Raw genomic sequence first — 24,464 nt, forward strand, 5'->3', positions numbered from 1 at the left:
GATGCTTGGCTCTGACAGAGGAGATGGTTGGAATAGAGTAGGTAATTGGGTTACTCGGAGGTGCTGGTTGAAGAAGGGTGGCGTTCAAAGGCTTGTGTGAGTGAGCGATGTTTGCAGACAACAGGTTATGCTTGGCTATAATGGTGTGAGGGGGCGAGGAGCATCTCGTGGGAAGGTGAGAGTTTTCCAGAGTAGTTGATGAGAATGGGAAAGTTGAAATCTTAGAGCTTAAAAGTGAAATGGAAGCTACAAGCTGGGAGATGGAGGTGATGAGAGAGCATAGCTTATTTTCGAGAGAGAGTAGGGCAGAACACGGATGGTTGGGTGTCTCGATGGCAAAGAGATGGGGTGGTATAAGTGGTGGGAGGCAGGGAGAGGTGGAAGGACAGGAGGAGAGTTGAGGTATAGGGTTCATAGGTGGGGAAAGGGGGAGGTTGAGAGCGGGGGTTGGAGTATCAGAGGAGAAGGGGGAGTTGTATTTGATGGCGCTGCACGAAGGAAAGGAATTAAGGACATGTTTAGGGGGGATGGGTGCAGAACAAGACGGTGGGGAGGAGGGAGAGGGGAGGACTGTGAGGAGTCATAGGAGTGTAGGAGGTTTGGGAGGAAAAAAGGGGAGGTGGTTGGAGAGGTCCTGTTGGCTAGGAGAGGTGGCTGTGAGGGAGCCGGTATCTGGTAGAGTGGGGGGGGGGGGGGGTTGGGAGAAGGGGAAGTTGACGACAGGAAAAGGTTCTGCTTTGCCTGATGGGGGGATGGAAAGGGGTACCAGGGTGGTAAAGGGGGGGGGGGGCAGCACAGCATTGCTAGCGGAGTGGGGGGAAAGAAAGAGATGCCATGGGATTGTGAAGAAATCGGGGAAAGAGGTGAGGGGAGGAGGGGGTAGAGAAGAGGGGGAGTGGGAGGGATGAGGGGAGCATTAGGAAAGTTAGCTGGGGGGGGAGGTTTGCGGAGGGGTGGACTAAAAAAGGGAGTAGCAGAAAGGAATGGGGGGACGAGATGAGATTGGGGTACCAGGACGGTGCCGACTGGACGAGGAGCGTATTGCCTAGTGGTAAGGCTGACGTGATGAAGGGTGGGGCATACTGTGAGGTGGAAGGAAAGGGAGAGGAGGGCACAAGGGAGGGGGAGGGAAGAGGGCCGACCTGAACCTACCGAGGGTGCAGCCTATTGGAGTGTAGGGGGGTCAGGGGAGGAGAAAGGGAGTAAAGGGTGGAGTTAGATGGAGAGTCGGGGGAAAACCTGGTTGTAGGGGAGGGGAGTAGGGAGGGGAAGAGGTGGTCAAAGAGAGAGAGAGAGAGGTGTCTTTGCCTTGGATCAAGACAGTACCATTGTTATAGATTGAGATGGTGAGGGAGCCGTTGAAATACGCAGAAGGGGAAATCTTTAGTTGTTTCCCAGGAGGGATAGAGGAGGAGGAGGTGACGTTAAGGGAATTAGATAAGCTGGAGGACCAAGAAGGGGTGTCGTGAGTGAAGAAAATGAAATCATTTTTGCGCCTCCCAGAACGACAATTGTAAAAAAGGTCAACAAAAAGGGAATCAGGGAAACGTTCAATAGTCTCATGCTTCAATCGTTTAGTTGAAGCTTTAGTTTGGCCAGGAGGATAGATGATTTTGTAACAGTTAATTCCATCCTTAACTCGAGAGGTGGCCATGTTGGGGACGTGAGAGAGAGTGCTAGGAGGGTATGAGACGGGTGTACCTAGGAGAGCGGTGCAGATGAGAAGTATAGGGACTAACAGGGGGCACATATTCCAGGGGTCGGGAGTGGAAAACTGGACTAATGTGTAGTTCAGGAAGAGAGGTCGGTATTTGATGGGCCCTTCATCTAGGTGTATATGAAAACCACTGGCACAAGATAATATTTAAAAGGGACATGATTACATATGATAGAACCAACTGGGTCACTGTCAAAACCATCATAATGCACAATTAGTCAAAGTAAAGCAGATCACAGACGAACGCCCAGTAACTATTGGTAATCACAGTACATAGCATCAGCCTGAAACACAAGCACATTCGGCACCAACCACATTGTACGCCCATAGTATCAGCGGACCACTAAGGGACTCTAATCAGAAACCATAATGTCAAGGTAGCTGCCAATCCAGCGAGAGTTCTGACTCAATCAGAAATGACCCCAAGTAAAAAGGTGTCATAAACAGTACAGCTGGCGCTACTTGCAGCACAGCTGTGACGGGCCAGAACGGTGCAGCTGGCAGTGTTTGCAGTGCAGCTGTAAAAGGTCTAAACGGTGCAGCTGGCACTACTTGCTGCGCAGCTGTAAAAAGACCTAAACGGTGCAGCTGGCACTACTTGCTGCACAGCTGTAAAAAGGCCTAAACGGTGCAGCTGGCACTACTTGCTGCGCAGCTGTAAAAAGGCCTAAACGGTGCAGCTGGCACTACTTGCTGCGCAGCTGTAGAAGGCCTAAGCGGCGCAGCTGTAGAAGGCCTAAGCGGAGCAGCTGGCACTACTTGCTGCGCAGTTGTAAAAGGCCAAAATGGTGTATCAGCAGAGGACTTGCTGCGCTGAAGAAAGTGAGAGTCTTCCCGCCCTCCTGTGGCGCACAGCAGTTAACAGGCTCGATCACCGCTTAGTAGGGCAAAAGGTGATGCTGAAGCAGCAAAAGTGGGCTCAGGACATGAGGAGCATGAGAAACGCTGACGTAAATTTTGTTTTCATCCGCCATTTTGGGGTCAGGCACGGTGAACTGGGTGATGGGTTGAGAATCCTTTATCTTGAACTTATTTGGGAGGGTTTAAACAGAGCAGCAGCCAAGGCTTGGCATGGGGGCTCCAAATCAGACCAGATAACCCCTTGAGCAGAACAACAATTGCAGGGGGGCAGGCTCCGATAATATGAGGTTCCAGACACGGCGCCATTGTAGAGTCAGGCAGTACCGGCGCAAATCATGCTAGCTCCTCACTGAGCAGTCCTGGCCGCCGTGGGAGTCAACCCCACAGTGTCTGGCCTTCTGCTTTGCCCTGTCCTCCGGGCTGTGGCTGTTCCCTGCGTCCTGCTCCGCACCCCTGACCCTCTCTGAGCTTCGGCACCGATCCGCCTTTACCAATATGGCGGCCGCGTTCACTGCACCTCGCTGAGCAGTCCTGGCCGCCGTGGGAGTCAACCCCTAAGTGTCTGGCCTTCTGCTTTGCCCTGTCCTCCGGGCTGTGGCTGTTCCCTGCGTCCTGCTCCGCACCCCCGACCCTCTCGGAGCTTCGGCACCGGTCCGCCTTTACCAATATGGCGGCCGCGTTCTCTCCGGTGCCCTGGCGTCCCTCCTTCCGTTATCGGGGCCTGGTACTGGATCTCCTACCTTGCTGCAGTGATGCAGGGAACGTCGGCACTGCGGATCCGGCGGTCGGTTCGGTCCGGTGCCCAGAGAGTCTCAGCCTGCCGCGGACTCTGCCCCTCTCCCTCTCGGATCTCAGAGGCATCAGGCTTCTCCGGAAAGGGGCTCGTATTGTCGGCCAGACGAGAGTCTGTCCGTGTCACCGCAACTATGGGGATGTCTGCTGCACATTTTGCAGTACCGACCGTAGCTATTACAGCCTTTGGCCGGTGCTATGAAAGGCCGTCGGCGGGAGCGCGGCGATTCCGCTTCTTGCAAGGCAATCAGTAGGAGTTGTGCCAAGTGCCTTCACAAAATGTGACTCGCATCAGACTGCGGTTGGTGTGTATACGCGGGAGTCCTGTCTGCTGCTGGGAGGATCTGGTACTTCCTCTCAGGGCCCAGCGCTGCCACTGGCCTCTATTCTTCTCAGAGCAGCGGAGTGCATATTTCAATAAGCCCTTACTCTTGAGTAGCGCCGTAATAAACCTCACTAAAGCCATGGCTGTTATCTACGTGGACTAGTGCTTTAGTCAGATACAGCAGGTTACAGGCAACATGTTCTCACAACAAATAGCACATTCCAGATGTCAATTAAAATGCCAGAAACATGACTGGAAACTATATTGGGACAGTTTCAACTCTCAGACCTGTGCTTTAGACAGACTTGTGGACACATGTCGTTGACAATTTGAGTCTCTGTGAACCTTGGTGCAGAAGTCTCCACACATTTGTTGTACGTGAAACTGGTTCTGCGCATAGTATAATTAATACCTGTTCAGTAAGGAGCACACAGTCGGGACCCAGCATATACATTTGGCATCTTATTGCAGAGTGGGCTTATTTTAATTAAACGGACTTGCTGCTGAAATACCCGGTGCATTGCGCTATATTTTTACTTTTCCTCACACAAAATTTTGAAATACATGTTCTACGTTTCTTGACGAAGAAGGCAAATGGAGTTTGTCGTTGTGTAATATGCAGTCGTTGCATCACAACACCTGATCTCACAGGAAGTGATATCACAAGAAGTGACATCAGATCTTAAGACCTCACACATGTTTAGTAGGTTTATCATGAATACATTTGAGCGGATAATAATATTTAACACATTGGATATTGCTTTGGAGCTTGTGCCAAATAAGTGACACAACTCTGAGGCAAAATCTTGGCCTCAGCTTATACACCATAGTTAAAGAAAAATAGAAAAAGTGTATAATGGAGCTGCCTGCATCATTTTGTATGTGTGTGCACCATGCAAGTGCACGCCTTCTAAATTACATGGGTGCTTTTTTTCTTTCTATTTGTCTGGGATTGATAGAGGAGGTAAGGCTGAGTTTAGGGGTTAGTAGAATTAATGAGAGGGAAGACCAATTTTATGGTTATGGAGTGCACAGAGGTTAAAGGAGGCAAGGGTAATTTTTAGACTTCAGGTGATGGAAGCGGTAAAGGGAAACTAGGATTAAATCAAGCATTGGCATAGCCAAAAGTTCTCACCCTTGGGACCTCATAAGTATTTAGCTATGCAGCACAGTATCATTGGTACAACAACATTAACTGTTGCATGGCTAAACACTTATAAGGTCCCAAAGGCGAGACCTATTGGCTATGCCAATAATTGTTTACGTAGAACATGTACTATTAGAACAGTGGTAAAGTCACCACATGACACTAGTGTCTTTCACTACAAGTTTGCTTTCTGTACCACTTATAAAAAGATGTGTCCACATCACTAATTTATTTTTATGAGTTTCTCTTACTGCAGGCCGGACATGCACTGCTTCAGCTGAAACCATTGGTGTGTTTTTAAGCAGCACGCACGCTTTCAATCACTTTAACCCGGCATTATCTCCTGCCTGTTTAAACCCCCCCCCCCAGTAAAATTGACTTAGAAATAATTTGTGAATTAAGTCATGTGAATTCTAGTTAGCACATAATCACCACGACCAATATCACAACGACCGATACCACCACCACCTCCACTACCACCACCTCCACCACCACCAGTACCACCACCAATACAACCACCGCCAATACCACCACCAATAACAATACCACCACCACCAACACTACCACCACCAACAAAACCAATACAACCACCGCCAAAACCACTAATACTACCACCACCACCAATACCATCACCACCACCAATATCTCCACCACCAATATCACCACCAACAATACCACCTCCATCACCAATGCCACCACCACCAATACCGCCAATACCACCAATACCACCACCACCAATACCACCACCAATATCACCACCACCAATACCACCACCGCCATTACCAATACCACCACCACCACCAATACCACCACCAGTACCACACCACCAATACCACCACCACCACCAGCCCAGCGCCTCTCGCTCACTAGTAATAGCAGGGGCACTGTACGAGGCCGGAGCTGCAGCCAAAACCATCCCTCCCTCCATGCCTGCCATTAAGCACAGCCCGCCCTGCACCAGGAGGTGATACCAAGGCCCTACTACAGCTGGAGTGTTTTTATCAGGCCAAAGATAGCAATGACATTACGCAATGCCGCACTACACACTCAAATCACTGCGAGGGCAGGAAATAGCCTCCCCGTCCCGCTCTTCCTCCTGAGCCGCAACAGTGTAATCTCAGAGCCAAAGGTGTTGGATCACTTTGTTAGTGTTTATAGCTCGGGTCATATGTAACTCTCACTGCACACTTTGTGTCTGTGTAATTTACAACACTTAAACATCTTCTTCACTGCACTTTTTATCACTACTTTGAAGACGTTGCAGGCCGGTCTCTTCCTCTGATATTTACAATCTAACTGGCGATTGAGAAGGCCCTTTATTGTAATGCAATAGGTCTAGCATTTGCGAGAGTTTAAGCTATTGGTATTGTAAATGACAGAGCCTTTTATTTATGTTTTAACACCTAAAACATAAATAAAAGGCATTGTCATTTACAATGCCAATAGCTCAAACTTGTGTGAATGCGAGACCGACTGCATTGCAAATGCTTGTTTATTGAAGTTGTGTGTTGCGGTCTAGGAGGCAATTTTAACCACCCTCACAGATCCTTCCAAATTTCTACATCCAGACATTCTCTCTCCTGATGGAGGTGCTACCTACCTGGAGTATCCCATGCTCAGGCAGGAGACCCGATGATAGGAGTACACCAGTGGAGGTCATATAAACTACTGGCAGAAGCTAATGGATGAGGGTCTCCAAGAATCATAATGGTAATACTCTGGAATCTAGAATGGTGAGGTTTCACTCTCCTTTGACTTTTTTCTAGTATTACCTGCGGAAGCTGAGTGAACCTAATCTGCTTTTATCTCCTCCCTTTTCATTTTCGCCTGCGTCAGGAAATTTTCATGGCTCAGATCTTGACTACCATCCTGAAAAATAACAGCATTTAGGTTAGAATATAAATTAGATAAAAATGAAAAGGTAACTAGGCTGTTGTGCTTTTACGTGGTACCCTTAAATCAATATTTTTTTGTGTGTATATTCCTTATTTTTTTCACCTTCAAAGATGAGAATTCTGTTTATTGCAGTTAGCCTTATAATTGAAGGTCTTCGCCAACGCTTATCTTAGTCCTTGCTATCCCAGTTTGTTAATGCAAGTTCAAGCCTCGTTTTTCCATAAAGCCTTTTTTTTTAAAGATGCCTCAAAGGTATGTACCATCCTCACACAGACAAACAGTGGCAATATGTCCTGCAGCTGCACAGTAAACCCAGTCTTCTCCCCTCACAGCACAAGTACAGGGCACTGATGCTGTATAGCAGTTTTTTTTTTTGTTTTTTGTTTTAATTTCTTGTATCGCGCAGGAATCAATCCCATGAGGGTATCTCCGCGCTTTGCTAGCCAGGACGTTGATGTAATCTTCAAATGTATTAATGGGACTGAAATGCTTCCTGAAAGAGGAGTGTTTTCAGGGCCTTTCTAAAGGCCAGATGATTAGTGTTCAGCCTCATTTCTGTGGGAAGTTTATTCCATAGGGCAGGCCCAACCGACGAAAATGCTCGGTCTCCCTGTCTCGCTCTTTTTGTTGCAGGGGGTTTCAGGAGTGCTTGGTTGCTTGAACGAAGTGAGCGGCTAGGTTGGTATGGTTCAACAGATTGGGAGAGATATTTAGGGCCATCCCCGTATAAGCATTTGTGGACCGTGCAGCATATTTTGAAACTGATACGCTGCCGTATCGGGAGCCAGTGTAGCTCCATCAACAAAGGCTTAGAAGGAGTCCTAGCTGGCGCACCCATAACCAGCCTAGCCGCCGTATTCTGGACCACCTGCAAGCGACCTACTGCGTCAGCGTTTGCTAGCGTCAGCAGGCCGTTGCAGTAGTCTAGGCGGCTAGTAACCAGAGCCTGCACGAGTGTCTTCCTGTAAGTATCAGGAAGATAAGGAAATACTCGTCTTAGGAGGCCAATGGTATAAAAGCATAGTCCTGCAATATGATTGGTATGCTCCTTGAGCGTCAGTTTTTGGTCAATCTTAACCCCAAGATTTTTGACATGAGGCTTAGGTGTGGGGACTGGGCCCAAGTCCAGCGGCCACCATTCAGGAGACCAGAGAAGACTCGCTTTGCCGAAGAGCATAACTTCAGTTTTTGCAACGTTACATTGGAGGCAATTTGCGGCCATCCAATGTGACACTGCCCTCATACCCTCAGCGAAATTTGCCTTGACCATAGGATCAAGGGAGCTGAAAGGGTAGAGGAGCTGGGTGTCATCAGCGTAGGAAACTGGTGTGAACCCATACTTCCGTACAATCTCAGCAAGGGGGGCCACATATACATTAAACAATGTAGGGCTGAGACATGAGCCTTGTGGCACCCCCTTTGTGAGCGCCTTTGAGGTGGAACAATAGGGGCCCAAACTGACAGATTGCGATCTCCCGGAAAGGAAACTCTCCAGCCAAGACAGTGCTGAGCCTCCAATTCCCACTCCCTGCAAGCGGCTGAGAAGGGTATTATGGGACACGGTATCAAAGGCCGCAGACAGGTCCAACAGCACTAATATCATAGACTCTCCTCTATCCTGTGACATTTTGATGTTATCAGTCACAGATAGGAGGGCTGATTCAGTGCTGTGGTTGGGCCTGAACCCAGATTGTGATTGGTCCAGGCCCCCTGTCGCCTCGATAAATTTGGAAAGGATGGTATTAACGTGTTTCTCAGCCAGCGGTTTACCTCCCAGTAGTCGGGTAAGTAAATATAGGACCCCAACTTTCACTTGTTATTGGCGATTACCCCATCCATTTTAATGAGTGTGTATTGTGCATATTTTTTTTATCATCAATAAGGTTTACTTCTCAGACAATTCGCTGCTCCCAAACCTTTGGGCAGCCAATTCTCACCATTATTTGCTGATAAGTGGGCTTTGACCAACGTGCCGTATACCAACGGACATATCGCCTCCTGCACTGCAGAGCTTAATTAAATAGTGCTGCAGTTTTAGGTGACGAAACTCCTGTGGGCACAGTAGGGAGGGCAGGGAATGAGTACACCATTCTTTACAAAAAAACAAAAAAAAGGCAACCACCGTGGGGCAAATACCGGCGTCCATCATGTTTCGGGGTTTGTCCCTCGGTGAAATGTCCATAAGTCATTTCTGCTGACTTGGGTGTTCACTTTGTGATTGTACAAGTATACAAATAAATTTCTCTTCTGCTGTTCAGAGTTTACCAAATTTGCTGCATTTATTGTTTTGGTATACAGTGCCGCCTCTTCAATTGCTAATCAACATAGCGGGACCTGTAGAGCATTCATGACTAGTTGCCCTTAGCCCACCTCATGAATCCCTTGTTGCCAGTTTCTAACTAATTGTTCGTACAGGTATCCTAATTCTTTCCTGTCCCGATGAGTTCTTTTTTAAAGTCTGTAAAGGTTAAAATGTCGTCAACAATACAACAATCAAACTGATCGTTATTGCCAATTTGGTGTTCTTAGCTGTGGACTGTTGCATTTGATGTACCTTTATAGCTTTATAGGTTGGGTCCTTGGGCCATATGTAGGTAATACATGTTTTGCCGTTCTCGAATTGCGATTTTTAGGGAATTGCAATTAGAGAATCAAAAAACGCAATGTAGATAGGATGAGCAAAATATTTTACAAATCCCACCTATTTCTTATTTGCGAATCGCAAATTGAGATTTGCAAATAAGGAATCCCTTCCCGTAAATTCCTATGGGCTAGAAGGCCATATGAATGAATGAGCCATAGGAATGAATAGGAATGTCTTCCCACTCATTCCTATTGGCTAGAAGGCCCATAGGAATGAGTGGGAAGACATTCTCAATTTGCGATTCTCAATTAGAGAATTGCTTATTGAGAATGCAATTTCAAGGTTGCAAGGGTGTCAATAGGACACCCTTTTGCACCCCTGAAATAAACATGTGTGCACATGTGGCGCACATACATGCGCTAAGGGCATGTATGTGCGCCACATGGCACTTTGAAAAATGCAAAAAACGTGCATTTTTCAAAGAAATCGCAAATTACTACCAACCTGAAGTTGGTGGTAATTTGCGATTCCTTAAGCCAAAATCGTACAACTTGGGTGCTACCTACTTTGCATTCAAGGAATCGCAATTTGGGATTCCTTAAATGCATTCGTAAAATAAGGAATCGCTAATTTTGCGATTCCTTATTTTGCATGTGGGTTTTTGTGTGCTACATAGCATACTGCCCAAATTGCGATCGCAAACGCAGAAATTCTGTGAATTTCTGCATTTGCGATCGCAATTGGGCTACCTACATATGGCCCCTAGTCCTTTATATAAGCACACATGGCGATAGCTACACTTCTTCTCTTATGTGTATGATATCTGGAAACACCGAGCATTCTTTTTTGCAATTTTTTTTTTCTACTCATACTAATTACTGTCTGTTGCGGGGAGCGCATTAATAGGCAACAATCGTGTTTTAGTACGTGGTGGTTTTATTTGTTGAAATAGAAAGTCCGTACAAGTTTTCCTCGTGGAGGTTCTCCTAGGTGATCGGCTCCTCTCGGGTCTCTGCTTTCGCCTCGTAGCCTCTGCCTTCTCCCGGATTGGGCTCTGTCTCGTTCCACCGGTATCAGTCTCCGTGGTTGAGCCGTCAGTCGCCTCGGAGCAAAGTGCAAGAGAGGACGTATCAGTACGGGTGAAATCACTCTTTAGTGAGGGAAAAGGGAGTGGGGGATCCCGAGGTGCAGCTATACAATAACGGTGAAGGGGGAGGAAGGATAGGTGCTGGACGGGTTACTGGGGGGCCCAGGGAAAGGTAAGGGGTTTAAACTACATGCGGTTTCCCCGCCTCTTCACCCAACCAGAGATACGGTCACGTACCTCTGTGAGCCACACGCCTCCAGGTCGCGTGTGGCTGGGTGGCTCGTGATGCCGTTGGCCTCCTGGCTCCCGCGCCGTCGACGGGGCTCGCAAATCTTCTTCTGCCTCAATCGATGGTAATTCGGGTCTTTCCTCCGCCTTCTCAGTCTCGGTCTCTTCTTTCCACCACCTTCCTCTCGTCACAGCGTCCTCCTCTCCAACTCCCGCGCCGGTGAACAAGCACACCCGGCTCTCCTCCCCGGTCGTATTTACTTCCTGATTGGGCCCCGCCTCCTCCTCCGGACGCTGCCAGTTAAAGGGCCAGTCCAGATTATCCTCTTCGTCACAGCTATACCATTCGGCCGGTCCGGCCGCGACCTGTGATGAGGGAGGCTGAAAAGACAGGAGGGGGGGGGGTCACAGGTTGAGTCTCTACTAGGGTAGGCACCTGCCGTCAAGGCGCCTTCCGGACCACCGACCCCGCCACACTGTCTGAAATCAGCTTTTCAATATAGAGTCTCTATGCCAATGATTGTTTGGTTCATTTATAACAATAATTGTCAATAGTAATTTACTTACTATGTATTATCTATTACTAAATGAATTATTGGTGATCTGTTATTCTATATTCTTGCAAAACCAAAAGGGTCTCAATTGAGCAGTATCTTTTATACTTGCTATCTTGACTTTTTCCCTAATAATACAAGTGGTGTAGATTTTGGAAAACTTGTGATCTCCCAGAGCAGTCATTCTGGAGAATTAAAAATTAATCTGTTTGACTCATTCTCCATAATGTTGAACCATAACGGATACTAGATCACAAATTTAGTAGAAACATACCTATGGGGGCTGAATCTTAAAATCATACATTGCAAGAATATATTAATGTTTTTCAAACCATGTTGGCTCTTTTCTTCGTAGGTTACCCAATTAACTCTATTAAATTTTACACAAGTCTTCAGACTCTAAAACTGAATCCTGGCGCTCTGTCTTTCAGTACACATTTCCTACTTAGGGTGTATAGTGTATATTTCTTGAAATGTGGGTTACTTTTTTCAAGGGGATTTATTGAAATTTTGGAACAGTCACCGAAACTCTTTCCAATACTAAAATTAAATCCTTTACGCCTATGTGAATAATGTGATAGCAAGCAATGCAAGCTTAACTGAAAGACAAATTCACTTGTGCCTATGGCTTTACAAAAACCACCTTCGCTGTACAATTAAAATGTAGTTAGTGTTAAGCGAAGTATAAGTTTATCTTATAAAAAATTTGAAACATTTTACTAACTTCGAAAAGCAAGGATATTGGTCAATAATTGGCCTGCAACATCTTGATGCCTTTTTCTATTTCAGAAATGATCATAAGCACTCTCCATGACACTGGGACCCATCGGCTAAATGAGATATGTTTAAACAAATATATTAATTCTGCAATTCATAGGAATAGATTATACATGAAGAAATCTATTGGAACTTTTCAGGACCTGGAGCCTCAACTTTTTCTGTCATGTAAAGAGCACTTGAAACTTCCTCCCCATCCAAAAATTCTCAAAAATTTACTGCTCATCCACCTAATTATATGGAGACTATATGAAGACTTTTTCTCTACCTGCAGGGAGGAGCTTGGATCCCAATGCAAATTGAAATAACGACTTAATCAAGTATTGGCAGCTATATGAAACTCTGTTTTTTTCTGACTGAGCTTTGACATTAAATGTCAAAATTCTGCCACCTTATTTTCAGCTATTGCAGTACTAAAGAAAGCTCAATGCTACCTTTAATATTTGCTCTTAACCAGCTTTTTATAGTCTGTCATTGTTGTAGCTATATGGTGGCCATTAAAGGCCACAACAGTTACAAGGGATGTAGTCCTACATTCTTTATCATACCATCTTTTCTTTGTTTTTCAATTAAACAGTTTATTCACATTTTACACAAAAGAAAACAGTGTATACATGACTACAGAAAATATAGAATAATTCATTCACATGTCAATCTAATACACATCCTGACCATATAAAGGCGAAGTTGAACAAGTTTCAGGCGATTTTCGTAGTAGATGGTACATGGAGCCGCATAGGAGTAGCAAAAAAAGAGCTGTTTCCCTCTGGACTAGATCCACTGATATTAAGCGTGGCAACCTCTAACTTTATACACTGGCTCCTCTGCCAAGGCACATTTATCTATGCCTCCCCACCATTTACTAAGGGTTGTAGGGGCAACGTTCTGCCACTTCTTAATATTGTCTCATTTGCCAGTCCGGTAGCTTTGCCCCACCAATGAACATGCACTACAACTACCATCCCAACCGTCCATAATTCCCAACATGCGACCTTAGCATCTAATAAGAAGGTGTGTTCTAAAACACGCACTAGAAAAGTATGTACTCCTGCCCCGTATGTGGCAATGATTGGGTTATCCCAGATGACAATGAGGAATATACCCTCCATATTGTTAATTTTCCAGCAAGTGCTGATGGACATCCACTTATCCTCCACAGCCTGGAGGGATTAAGGTATACTCAGTGCAAGTATTTGAATCGGATAAATCTGATTCTACAGGAAATAGCCATCAGTCTGATGACTATTTTATCTTAAACCCATTCATCATCATCCAGGACTCCAAGACTCAGGAATTGGTCAGGGGAGTTAATGACTGGTGATCTATGATATACCCTTCCTGCCCACTTGTTCTATTGTAAATTTCTCCTCCAATGAATGGAATTCAGACACCAAACTCAGGTCAGCTGTATGACAGTCCAACGCATGCCTGAGCTGCATGTACCTAAAGAACTGGACCCTGTGGATAACAAAGTCTGCAGTTAATTGTCCAAACAATTTTATGGGGTTGGTTGCCCAGACTTCTCCCGCTCTTGGACACACTGTTGAGGTCCCAAGCATGAAAACTGCACAGCTCTGCCATATGTTTGAGTAGTGTGCCATGCCTTAAAGGAGTCTCTGCAGTCGCCCTGCCTGCCTATGTGTTTAATTGCAACTTTCCAGCACTCAATTTGGATTCTGCTTATCAGGGGAAGTGCTATCTTCGCCACCTAAAGTACAGAGTAACCCTTTGAGTTCAAAACCATTGGTATAATTCTTGCTTCTGTGTCTTTTTTTAGCCCACCAGGAAAGTAGTCTACCATTTTGCCCTACCATTTATATTATACGTTGCAAGAGGAGCTAGGTGTATTTGGCTGTACCTAGATGATTGTTCCTACCGGTATCAGTAGTGGTGAGTAAAGAGTGCAGTATGTCGCTCTCGACTCCTTGACCCACTGTGCCTTGAGGAGGTGTAGCTGATCATCCCGGTCAGCCAACTCCTGTCCTCTTTCTCTCTTTGTTTCTTTACTGTATGACATGGCCTTACACCTTATGACTGTTTTAAAGGCCTCCCACAGAATCACCCATGATAAGACCGATTCCTTTTCGACCTTCAAGAATTCAGCAGTGTCATCTCTAAGGCTGTCTGTAAGGTGGGCATTCTGGAGCGACCAGGCGTTCAGCCTCCAAACTCACCGGCATCCCCAAGCATATTTCCTGAGGCACAGCTCTACAGGGAATGTTTTGAAAGTCCTCTGGGAAGGAGCTGAACTCCTCAAACTTACACCAAAAGTGCAACCGCCAATAGATTTTTTAAATACTAACATCTATACCTGAATACCATACCACTAAGGAATATTTAAAATATTGAGAGAAAACGTCATCCACCAAATGGTGACATGCATCATAATCAGCATTTACTCTCACCTCAGTAGGTAAATACCGCTAGTGTGGACTCAACCATTTTGTGGGAGCTCTTAGTTATATGTATCCCCTGGACAAATACCGGAGGTCCAGTTCCAAGTTAAAACATGGTCGGGGGTATACGAATAGTTTATTAGTGGGAACTCATGTAATAATTAAAAACAAAAACTTCGATGCTTAGGAATGCAATGAATGCGTTATCCCTAGTTTGACAAAATGTTTCGGGCGATTTCTACACGCCCAAATGGGTTGCTCGGCCTTCTTCTGGTCACATAGACCTCCCTGCCTACCATTAACTAAGTAAGGAGGCATAAGGCTTTCCTATCTTCAGTCTTCTTAGACCAGGGTGACATTTCATAAAATTATCTCAGTTAAGAATCTAATGTATTCATGGAAGAATGACGGGTATTGTGGACACACTACCTCACACATGTTAAAAATATGCACACTCTAGTGTGCAAAGATGTGTACCCATCTCCACTGCAAATCACACTGCACGTTTTTCTTTTTTATACATATATTTAATCTCCTGTGTAGGGAATACCTTTGGGGTAGAATATATGAATATGAAAATAATTATGTATTTGTTTCTTACCCAACTTTAGGTCTCTAAGGGCCCCATTGCCTCTCTGAGAGGGTAGATGCTTCCCTGTTGTAACAATCTTTTAGAACTATAGATCTAAAGAGTTGCAAATCACTCGGTTAGCTATTGTCTTCTCCTAACTGTAATTCTACCTAATATAGTCTATCAGTGCCTAACTACCAGCTACTACTGCGATAACTGGATAGTTCATGCCTAAAATGTTCTGTCATCACCATATCATGTTTAGTCTTGTAACCAAAGAACCTCTACATGCTATGCTTGCTTCCCTTTTTTGTTTCTCAGGGCTAAAGCTTGTTAAAGGTCTACTTGTGCTGTGTATATGCTCTTTCTGAGTCGGATCCTTGTTCTCCACTGCTTCAACTGTTCGATTGGTATTCCTCCATGCTCATTGATTACAAGTCATTTTTACTCATATACATGTCAGGCTTGTATGCGACTATGGTATATAGTGAATATCCAATATCCATTGTATGGGAGCAATGCCCCATCCTTATTATACATGTGATATGCTCTCCGGGTACCTTGTGGATACACTAGCTCATTCAAGCCTGAATTATAAAATAAGTAGATCTCATTTTCAGGATAATATCTTAAGTAGTGTGGCTTCTATGTGTGTCCCACAATCTGTTTGAAACACTGAACTTTCAAGACCACAATGGCCTGGCTTACTGGCACAAAAATGTATTCTCTTTATGGCAACTACGAATGGGTGCTTGAGTAGCATGTGAATTGTCTAGTGTGTTCATGCCAGTTGTGCCACGTGTCAACTAAACTTAGTGAGGAGATCCAGTCAGGTAGACAACCCCATCTATAGGAGGGTGGTCTAGTAAGAGTGGCCTTAATTGAATCCATTATGGAGATGAAGTCGTCTCCAGTCACTGTGTTACCTAAGGAGGCATCTAATAGTATCCCTGAGATGGACTAGAGAGTGGTTTCCTGTAGCCAACGGTAACATAGATGCTGATCAGAGTCCGACTGGTCCCTTCAAGAAGGCTTCTGACATTTTGGCCAAGTGAGTCCGATTGTGCCTTTATGGGAGTGAGAGGGAATAACTTTTTTAAGAAGTAGGGCCTCCCCTTAGGCCCCCAGGAGAACACAGCAGGAAAGACTTTTGTAGATCTGTGATAGCGCTGAAAGTTGCACTGTGCCTTCATGTGGTGGGTCTCTTGCAGCATTAATTATTCAGTTCGCTTTATAATACTCTCACTTTTTTTACTCCTCTGGGTCTTCAACATTCATATGGACATCTGTGAAGCAGGGGACACTCAGGAGTTTTTTGACTCCCTGAGACTTGCCCAGCTCCAACAATGGGTTAGCTCGCCTATCCATCGGGGCAGACATATGCTGGATTTGATCTGTTCCAACTTCCGGACTACAGTTGAGCATCCCCTACCAGTAACCTGGTCAGATCAGTTCCTGATCCACTTTCTTGGCAAGCCCAAAATAAACCCAAGCTGGTTTGGTCCTGCTCCGGTCACCAAAGGATACCAACCCATAGAATTGACCCAGCGGCCTTCAGTCTCGCCCTAGCAGAATCACGTCCAGCTATAGCCACTGATCTGAATGAAGCCTTAGAAAATTTCACTAAGTGGATCAACCAGGCCGTAGAGCACCTTATCCGGATACCGGACGCAGGTGTCCTAGGAACCCTCCTTCTAAGCCATGGTTTTCCTGCTCCCTGAAAGTTCATAAACAGCATTGCAAAAGACTAGAACGCAAACGGAGACAGGAGTACTGTCCTTTAGCTAGTACAGCCCTAAGACTGGCTCAAAAGTCATACTATGCCCCCATTGCTCATTCTAAAAGCCTATATTATGCAAAGTGTATTGGACACTCGGGTAACATTGTCAAAGCCATTTTTAACATTGTGCTAAGCTTTCTCTCTCCAAAGCGGAGTCTAGCACCCACTCCCCAACGCTTGCCTGCTGTGCGGAACTTTCAACTTTCTTCATCAACATTGTCCGTGTACGTCAATCAAATTTTGATACTGGTAATAGCCATCAAGCGGTGAGCACTCCTCCTGATCAGTCACGCCCTGTCTCTTCAGCTACTCTGCTAGCTTTCCATACTATATCCAGGCAGGAGTCTTTAGCAGCTTCCGCGCCCTGGTCTGGCTCGTCTGCTGACCTCTGCCCTTCCCCAAGAATAAACTGATCTTCAGAGTCGTGGAAACAATAGATAGATATTTCACTCAGTCAATCATGCATGCTTCTTTTCACCAGAGGTGCAGAGAAATAGATAGACATGCGTTTTCAATAAAATGATTTATTGAACAGTATTCTTTCTGAAGCATAAGAAATGTACTGCTACAAGCATTGTATGGTGCCTAGACCATAGATAAATACATACATAAATAACAGATGCTAAAAGTACTCAACTGGTCCTTCTAAAATACGCCTACCCCGATGTACCTAACCTAAGCTTAGCACGAGGGAAGAAGTAAGTGAGGTGTAGCATAAATGTAATATTCTTTGCCAAGAATCTGTCTAATATTTCTCTTAGGGTCTAATCATCTCCGTACCTTGATTTGAAATGAAGAAGGTCAGGCTCAGGACTCGATTTCCCAACAACCCGCAGGGGTAGCTTGGAAACACTGGAGCTGGATTTCTCGGCCGGAGAAAAGACAGCGTCTCTCTTAGTGCGTCTGCTGTAGGGTCGGCTTCCTTCGGCACTTGCAGTAGCAGGGCGCATCGGGCAAGTAGATAGTCGAACTGCTCCAAACCACTGTGTGTGTGCTATGGCAAGTGTGGGCATATTTATACCTTGAAGGTACCGAGATTGACGTAAAGGTGGACATAAAACGTCATCAAAGAGTCTCAGTTCTTTGAAAACTCCATGAGTTCTTGGACAAGTCCGTATTCAAGCAAGGAGAAGTCCCTAGCTGCCGAAGCAGAGTTTTCCAAGAAATCGTTGTAGACTTTCGGAACTAGTGGAAGTAGCCCTGCCGTATTTGGACTGCATGAGCTATGTCTAAATATGGTAATGATTCTTATGCCTTTATAAGGATATGGTGATTTATACCTATAAAAGGGCATGAATCAGGAAAATTACAATAGGGTCCTAAAATGTTACACAACACCTCCCCGCACCCAGACAGCAGAGACGCCAATCTTGAGGTCAGAGAAAGGAGGCAAAAAAGATGGGCCAAGAGCTCCACAGTTCCATGCGGGGCAGGAACCGTGGCAGTCCGCTCACATTAGCACTGCCCTGCCGACCGGGGTGTGGAGGCGACCGTGGAATGGGACCAACGGCAAACTACATCTCTAGGACATTCGGTAAATATATTTTCTGATGGATACATGTGCCTGTGGATTCCTCACCCTATAAATATCCCCTGCCGCAGCATTCCGCGAAACTTTTTTCCTAGCTCTGCATGCCGACAAGGACGTCACAATGCCACGGTTCCGCTTGCGATTCCGCATGACAACACTGGAGCCATAAGTGAGCCTCATCGGCGTGATGACGTCAGTTCCCTTTTTTCCGGGCTGTCGACGCGGAACGGTTTTCTGGCTCTCTCCATATTGTTGAGATACTTTGTAGTGAGATTCTTCTTTAAACTGTTGATTTTAGGATGTCGTCTTTGAGGAAGTCTGGATTCAAGCCGTGCAGAGAGTGTGGGGGGTCACATGTCCATCACTGACACTCATGAAGACTGTTTATGGTGTTTGTCGTCTGATCACGACGTGGAGGATTGTTCCAGCTGCAGGAAGATGAATCCTAAGGCTCTTAAGGAACGGGAACCAAAGCTCTTAATGGCTAAAGTAAAGAAGGAAGGAAGAGGTTGAAAAAGGGCTAAGACGAAGTCATCTGCTTCGCACTCGTCGAAGTCGAGGAAACCCAAAAAGAAGAGAAGACATGGATCTCGGCGCCGTTCGTCGAAGAGTAAGGCTTTGAGGTCGCCTTCGCCTGCCCCTCGACATCGTCAAAAATAACTTGTGTCTCCTTTGCTTTCTCTTTCTCCTCGAGTGACTCCGGGGAGATCTCCTTCGTCTAAAGGCACTTCGGCGCAGTCTCTTGTCGCCGAGGGGTTCGCCGGATTCAGAAGAGTTACCACTCCAGATTGTTTCGACTCCTGCTTTTCCTGTTCACAAGGTCGATCCTGTGGCTCCGGTGGATCCAGCTGTTCCGGTGGTTCCTCATTTGGATTCTGGTTTGAATCCATTTCCTCAATTTCCAACTCCAGGATCATATCCTATGCATTTTTTGAATGCTATGTATGGAGTTTTTGCTAAGGCAGCCTTCCCTTCCGGAGCACCTTCAGGTCCCGTGAGTCCGCTGGCCTTCAACTTGGGAGTGCCACAGCACTATGCCCAGGCACCCTTTGTGCCATTCATGCAGATGGCGCCGTCATGGCAGTTTCCAGCTCTGAGGGTTTTGACGCAGTTTATGGAGTCCCTCGCGCCGTCTGGTGGACCTTCCTCTTGGCCTCGTGCGGCGCCGATTCCGCCTTCGGAACCTCCTTCCACGCTGGCTCCATAGATGTCGGAGATGCGTGTGGCTCCGCTGACGCCGATACCTAGAATTCGATCAAAGAGAGAGAGGCACAGAGACTTTTTGAGGAAGAGCAGTATCAAAGGCAGGAGGTTGAAGAAGGTGAGATAGTGGAATCAGTGGATGATTTTGAAGGCATACAGGACGCAAGTGGGCTGGACACTTCTCCTGAGTGGGAGCTTTCATCCACAAGGGCTTCTTCGCCTCAAGATGTAGCCCCACACCATACTGTAACAAGAAAGGCGGCAGAGCTTTTGGACTTACAGTTACCAACTGCTGAGTATAGGCCAAATTTGCTCACTGAGGTTCTTCATTCGCCTTCTTCAATAGTTGTACCTTTGTTACCTTTTAATGAAGTGTTGACTGAGCCTATTCTAGAGGTGTGGCGGAAACCACTCTCTTCTCCTGCTGTGTCTAAGTCGGTGGCAAGAAGGTATAGAACTGCTCCAGGGGATCCTCTCTTTCTGTCATCTCATCCTTCTCCAGAAAGGTGGAGGTGCAGGCGTCCTGCTCTAAACAGTATTTGGGTACTTTTCCCCAGGCTCCTGCTGACAGGGCCTCTAAAAAACTGGAGCAGTTGGCTAAGAAAGTCTTTTCCTCTTCAAGCATGGCTCTTAAATCTACCAATGATACCTGTTTGTTGGGCCGTTGTATTCATGCCTTGAAGAACTCGGCAAAGAAATTGGCACCCAAGCTGCCTGATGGAGAGGGGAAATTTTATGGAGGTTCTTACAGATGCTCATGCTGCTGCTAGACAGGTTATTCAATCTTGCCTGGGTACGGCAGATTCAGTGGCCAGAGGTATGGGTTCTTCCATTGCTACCAGGAGGCAAGCTTGGCTTAAATCCACTGTTTTCCCTGGATTTTCAAGCTACTCTGGTTGATTTGCCTTTTGATGGGTCGAAGCTTTTCATGGAAAAGGCGGATTCAAAGGTTTAAAGACAGTAGAGCTACGGCAAAGTCTTTGGGACTGCAAACCCAGTCAAGGGCGTTTGGATATAGAAAATATCACGGATTTGGAAGGTCTTCCTTTCGTAGCTTCCTGCAACCTCAGCAACAGCAGCAGCAAAATCCGCTCTATAAGTCCTATAGAGGAAGAGCCAAGGGTCACCAACGTGGGTGTTCTCACAATCTATGCTCCTCCTCTTCTACCCCCCCCTGCTCCTCCTGGTAATGCAGGAAAGCAGCCCTAGATCTCCCATCCTGGATCATGTAGGCCCTGTAGGGGACCGGTTGTCTCATTCTCTACAGGGTTGGAAATCGGTCATGTCAGACCTATGGGTTTTAAACCTTGTAGAGAATGGGTACGCCCTTCCCTTTCGGGAATTTCCTCCACCTGACCCTCCTTGCCAAGGTTCTTGTTCAGATGATCATTTAATTCTCCTTCAGAAGGAAGTCCTTGTGCTCCTACAGAAAGGTGCGATAGAGGTGGTCGAGGAGCAGGAGAGGGGTCAGGGATGCTACTCCCGGTATTTCCTGATCCCCAGGAAGGATGGCAGTTTACGTCCGATCCTGGACCACAAGATTTTTTACCTTAGTCAGGAGAAATTCAAGATGCTGACCCTTATGCAGGTTCTTTTGGCACTGCAGCAAGAGGACTGGATGGTGTCAATTGATTTACAGGATGCGTATTTTCACATTCCCACCCTACGTTCACACAGGAAGTATCTCCATTTTACAGTGGGGTCGCAGCACTACCAGTTTGCGGTCCTACCGTTTGGTCTTACTACTGCACCTTGAGTCTTCACAAAGGTGATGGCAGTGGTGGCGGCTCATCTCAGAAGGTCGGGGATCCCAGTGATCCCTTATCTGTACGACTGGCGGCTCAAAGCGGAGTCGCCAGAGATGATGCTTCATCATCTGCATGTAACTACTCAACTGTTGTTCAACTTGGGCTTTTTATTAAATGTGCTCAAATCTCATCTGGTGCCCTCTCAGCGCGACCTGTTCATAGGGGCGGTAGTGGATACTAATTCAGAAGATGATTCCTTTGTTTCACAATGGAGCGGTTGTTCCGGTCCTAAAGGTCCTTCACCTGCTCGGTCTGTTCGGTTCCTGCATACTGTTGGTCGGTCATGCGTGCTGGCACATGAGGGCACTCCAGTGGTGCCTCCGCAGGCAGTGGTATCAACATAATGGAGATCTCAGGGAGTCAGTCAGGATCTCCAGAGAAGCTGCAGCAGAGCTGACTTGGTGGAGTGTGCAGGGCAACCTTACTCAAGGCAAGCCCTTTCAGTCTCCTCCTCCAGTAGCCACAGTGATCACAGATGCCTCCACTCTGGGGTGGGGGGCTCATCTGAAGCATCTGGAGGTCAAAGGTCTTTGGTTTCTAGAGGAAAGGTTGCTTCACATCCGCCTTCTGGAATTGCGGGCCATACGTTTGGCACTAAAGGCTTTCCTTCCTTCCCTTCGCGGTCAGTCGGTTGAGGTTCTGACGGACAACACTACCATGATGTGGTACATCAACAAGCAGGGAGGTGTAGGGTCATGCTGTCTCTGCCGAGAGGCTCTGAGCCTCTCGTTCTGGGCACAGAACCATCAGATTTGTGTATTTGCAAATCATCTGGCCGGTGTGCTAAATGTTTGTGCGGACAGTCTCAGTCGGCATTACTTGGCGGATCATAAGTGGAGGCTTCATCCGGAGGTGGTTCATCACATCTTTAACATGTGGGGGACTCCTCTGTTGGACCTGTTTGCCACTCACGAGAATGTGCACTGCCCGTTGTTCTACAGTCTTCAGTATCTGGTGCAGGAAGCGTTGGGGGACACGTTTTAATTGAATTGGAGCTCGCAACTCCTTTACGCGTTTCCTCCCATACCCTTGATTCCTCGGTTCTGAGGAAGATTCACCAAGCCCGGCCCAAGTTATATTGATCGCCCCAGATTGGCCAAGAAGGGTGTGGTATACAGATCTACTTCACCTCTCATCGCCCTTCCGCTCCATCTCCCTCTCAGGGCAGACCTCATCTCGCATTCGCAGGGGCAGGTTCTACACCCCTACCTCCTTAGCCTGCACCTTCATACCTTGAGATTGAACGGGGCAACCTGAGTTCCTTCTCTCTCCCACCGGATGTAGTGGATGTTATCTTATCGTCCAGGCGACACTCCACTAAGTCTATTTACTCGTATAGATGGTCAAGATTTTTTAAATGGTATAGAGAGAGATCCATTGATCCTTTGAAGGCCCACTTGTCAAATGTTCTTCAGTTTTCACTTTTCGAGGCTCAGCAGGGATGTGCTGTGGCAACTGTTAAGGGATATTTGTCGTCTCTTTCGGCTCTTCTTTGTTTGCCAGATCAGCCATCTTTATTTAAATCTCCCATTGTTTTGAGATTTATTAGAGGCCTCACTAATAGGTTTCCACCTACACCTTTTGTGATGCCTCAATGGGACTTGAATCTTGTTTTTCTTTCTTGATGGGTTTCTCGTTTGAACCCTTACATACTTGTCCTTTGAGGCTTTTGTCTTTTTAGACAGTCTTTCTTGTGGCTATTACCTCAGCAAGGAGGGTGAGTGAGCTTCAGGCTCTTAGTTCAAAACCCCCACCGGAGGCCTACCATGCTCTAGCAGAATGGCTGGGACCAATGCTCTCTTCTCGATCAGCCTGTTGAAACAGGGGGCCACATCAATCCCATGCCCTGCTGGGCCACCACCGAGCCAGCACCTGACCCTTCTTGAAGTTGGTAAATGGGGCCAGCCACCGACCACCTACAGCACAGCTATCCAGGCCCTTAGTTGTATTGTTGTCGTTGGTTTATGTCAGATGGTGGGGAAAGTCAATGGGCATGCAACATCAAGAGTCCACCATCTTTGGCTGTCAAGCAACACCCCATACGCTAGATTTATGGACTGAACATTTTAATATACATGGTATCTGAAATAATTTTATGCCACTACAAACAGCAATTTTCCAACTGTATTATTGTAAGGATGGACCATTTCTTATGTCATGCAAGTGACAAATAAAACAAAAGCTTCATAACTTTGACAAGATATCATTCCATCCAGCAGTAACAGCTAAGCAGAGACTGTTTACAGACGCTAATCACCCATACCCTGCTAGTTAGAAAAAAGGGGCAGTAGACCATGTTTTCCTGACCTCATGACCATTTGAATCTGACACTCCACTATCTAACCGTCTCCTCTAGAGTGGACCGAGCCCCTTTATACCCTGGTGGAAATTTGAATATTTGACGAGCTGTGCAGGTGCCAAACATAAATATTGTATGTATTTAGGCAGTAAAATTCTGGTATAAAAGTAAGCTTTGTTTGCCCTTGTATGGCTCACTCTGTAATAATCATTATTGGTATTGTGAGGTGCGAGATCACTTTAGAATTTGAAATACTACCATAACAGTGCAGTCCGTAACTTATGTGCCTGCCCATGTATATTGACTGTCGGTGACTTACATCTGCAGGAGTCCCTGCCAATCCCAATTGGAAGTAGATAACGGGGTGGTGGCTTCCAGCCAGTGGTAAGTGTGCACTCTGCTGGTTGAAAGAGGCTGCCTTATGCAGTGTATCAATAATGTTTCATTCATTGTAGACACCAGGGCAACAATTTTATGTATATTATTTGCATTACATGTTATGGAACATAAATTGTTCCTCTTATGGTGACAACAGATTGCTGATTCTGCTTAGTAATAAATAAAAAAAAATTCAAAACACTCACATGCAGATAATCTACCTGGGAGTGAGTATGAAAAAACATCAGTTCTACAATAACAAATGATACTGCTTTTAGTACATATCAAGTAAATGAATAACTACCCCAGAAATTTAGTACATTACATACATTTTTAGTTATCCAGGAAGTTAAATAATTCTTCATTCGATTTCAGCACACTTGGGGCCAGATGTAGGAGCCCTAATACCGGTCTGTAACGGTCGAAATCGGCCGTTACCGACCGGTATTAGGGTTTTTGAAAGTAGGGGGCCTATATTTTACCGATTTGGTAAATTTAAAATACCGAATCGGTATATTTACCGAATCGGT

General features: G+C 46.1%; 1 protein-coding gene across 6 annotated transcripts in view; it reads left to right on the forward strand.

The window, feature by feature from the left end:
- Window positions 1–24,464, forward strand: part of SEC22C (SEC22 homolog C, vesicle trafficking protein) — a 205,348-nt gene that overhangs the window by 17,493 nt on the left and 163,391 nt on the right. Inside the window, exon 4 of one of the 6 annotated variants that reach the window (XM_086941103.1) lies at window positions 23,884–23,940. The exons of the other annotated variants lie outside the window; for them this stretch is intronic. The gene's annotated coding sequence lies outside the window, so the exon portion shown is untranslated. The remainder of the gene's footprint in view (window positions 1–23,883; window positions 23,941–24,464) is intronic. 6 annotated transcript variants of the gene reach the window in all.

The sequence above is a fragment of the Lissotriton vulgaris genome, chromosome 10 (assembly GCF_964263255.1).
Source record: "Lissotriton vulgaris chromosome 10, aLisVul1.2, whole genome shotgun sequence".
Taxonomy (NCBI): domain Eukaryota; kingdom Metazoa; phylum Chordata; class Amphibia; order Caudata; family Salamandridae; genus Lissotriton; species Lissotriton vulgaris.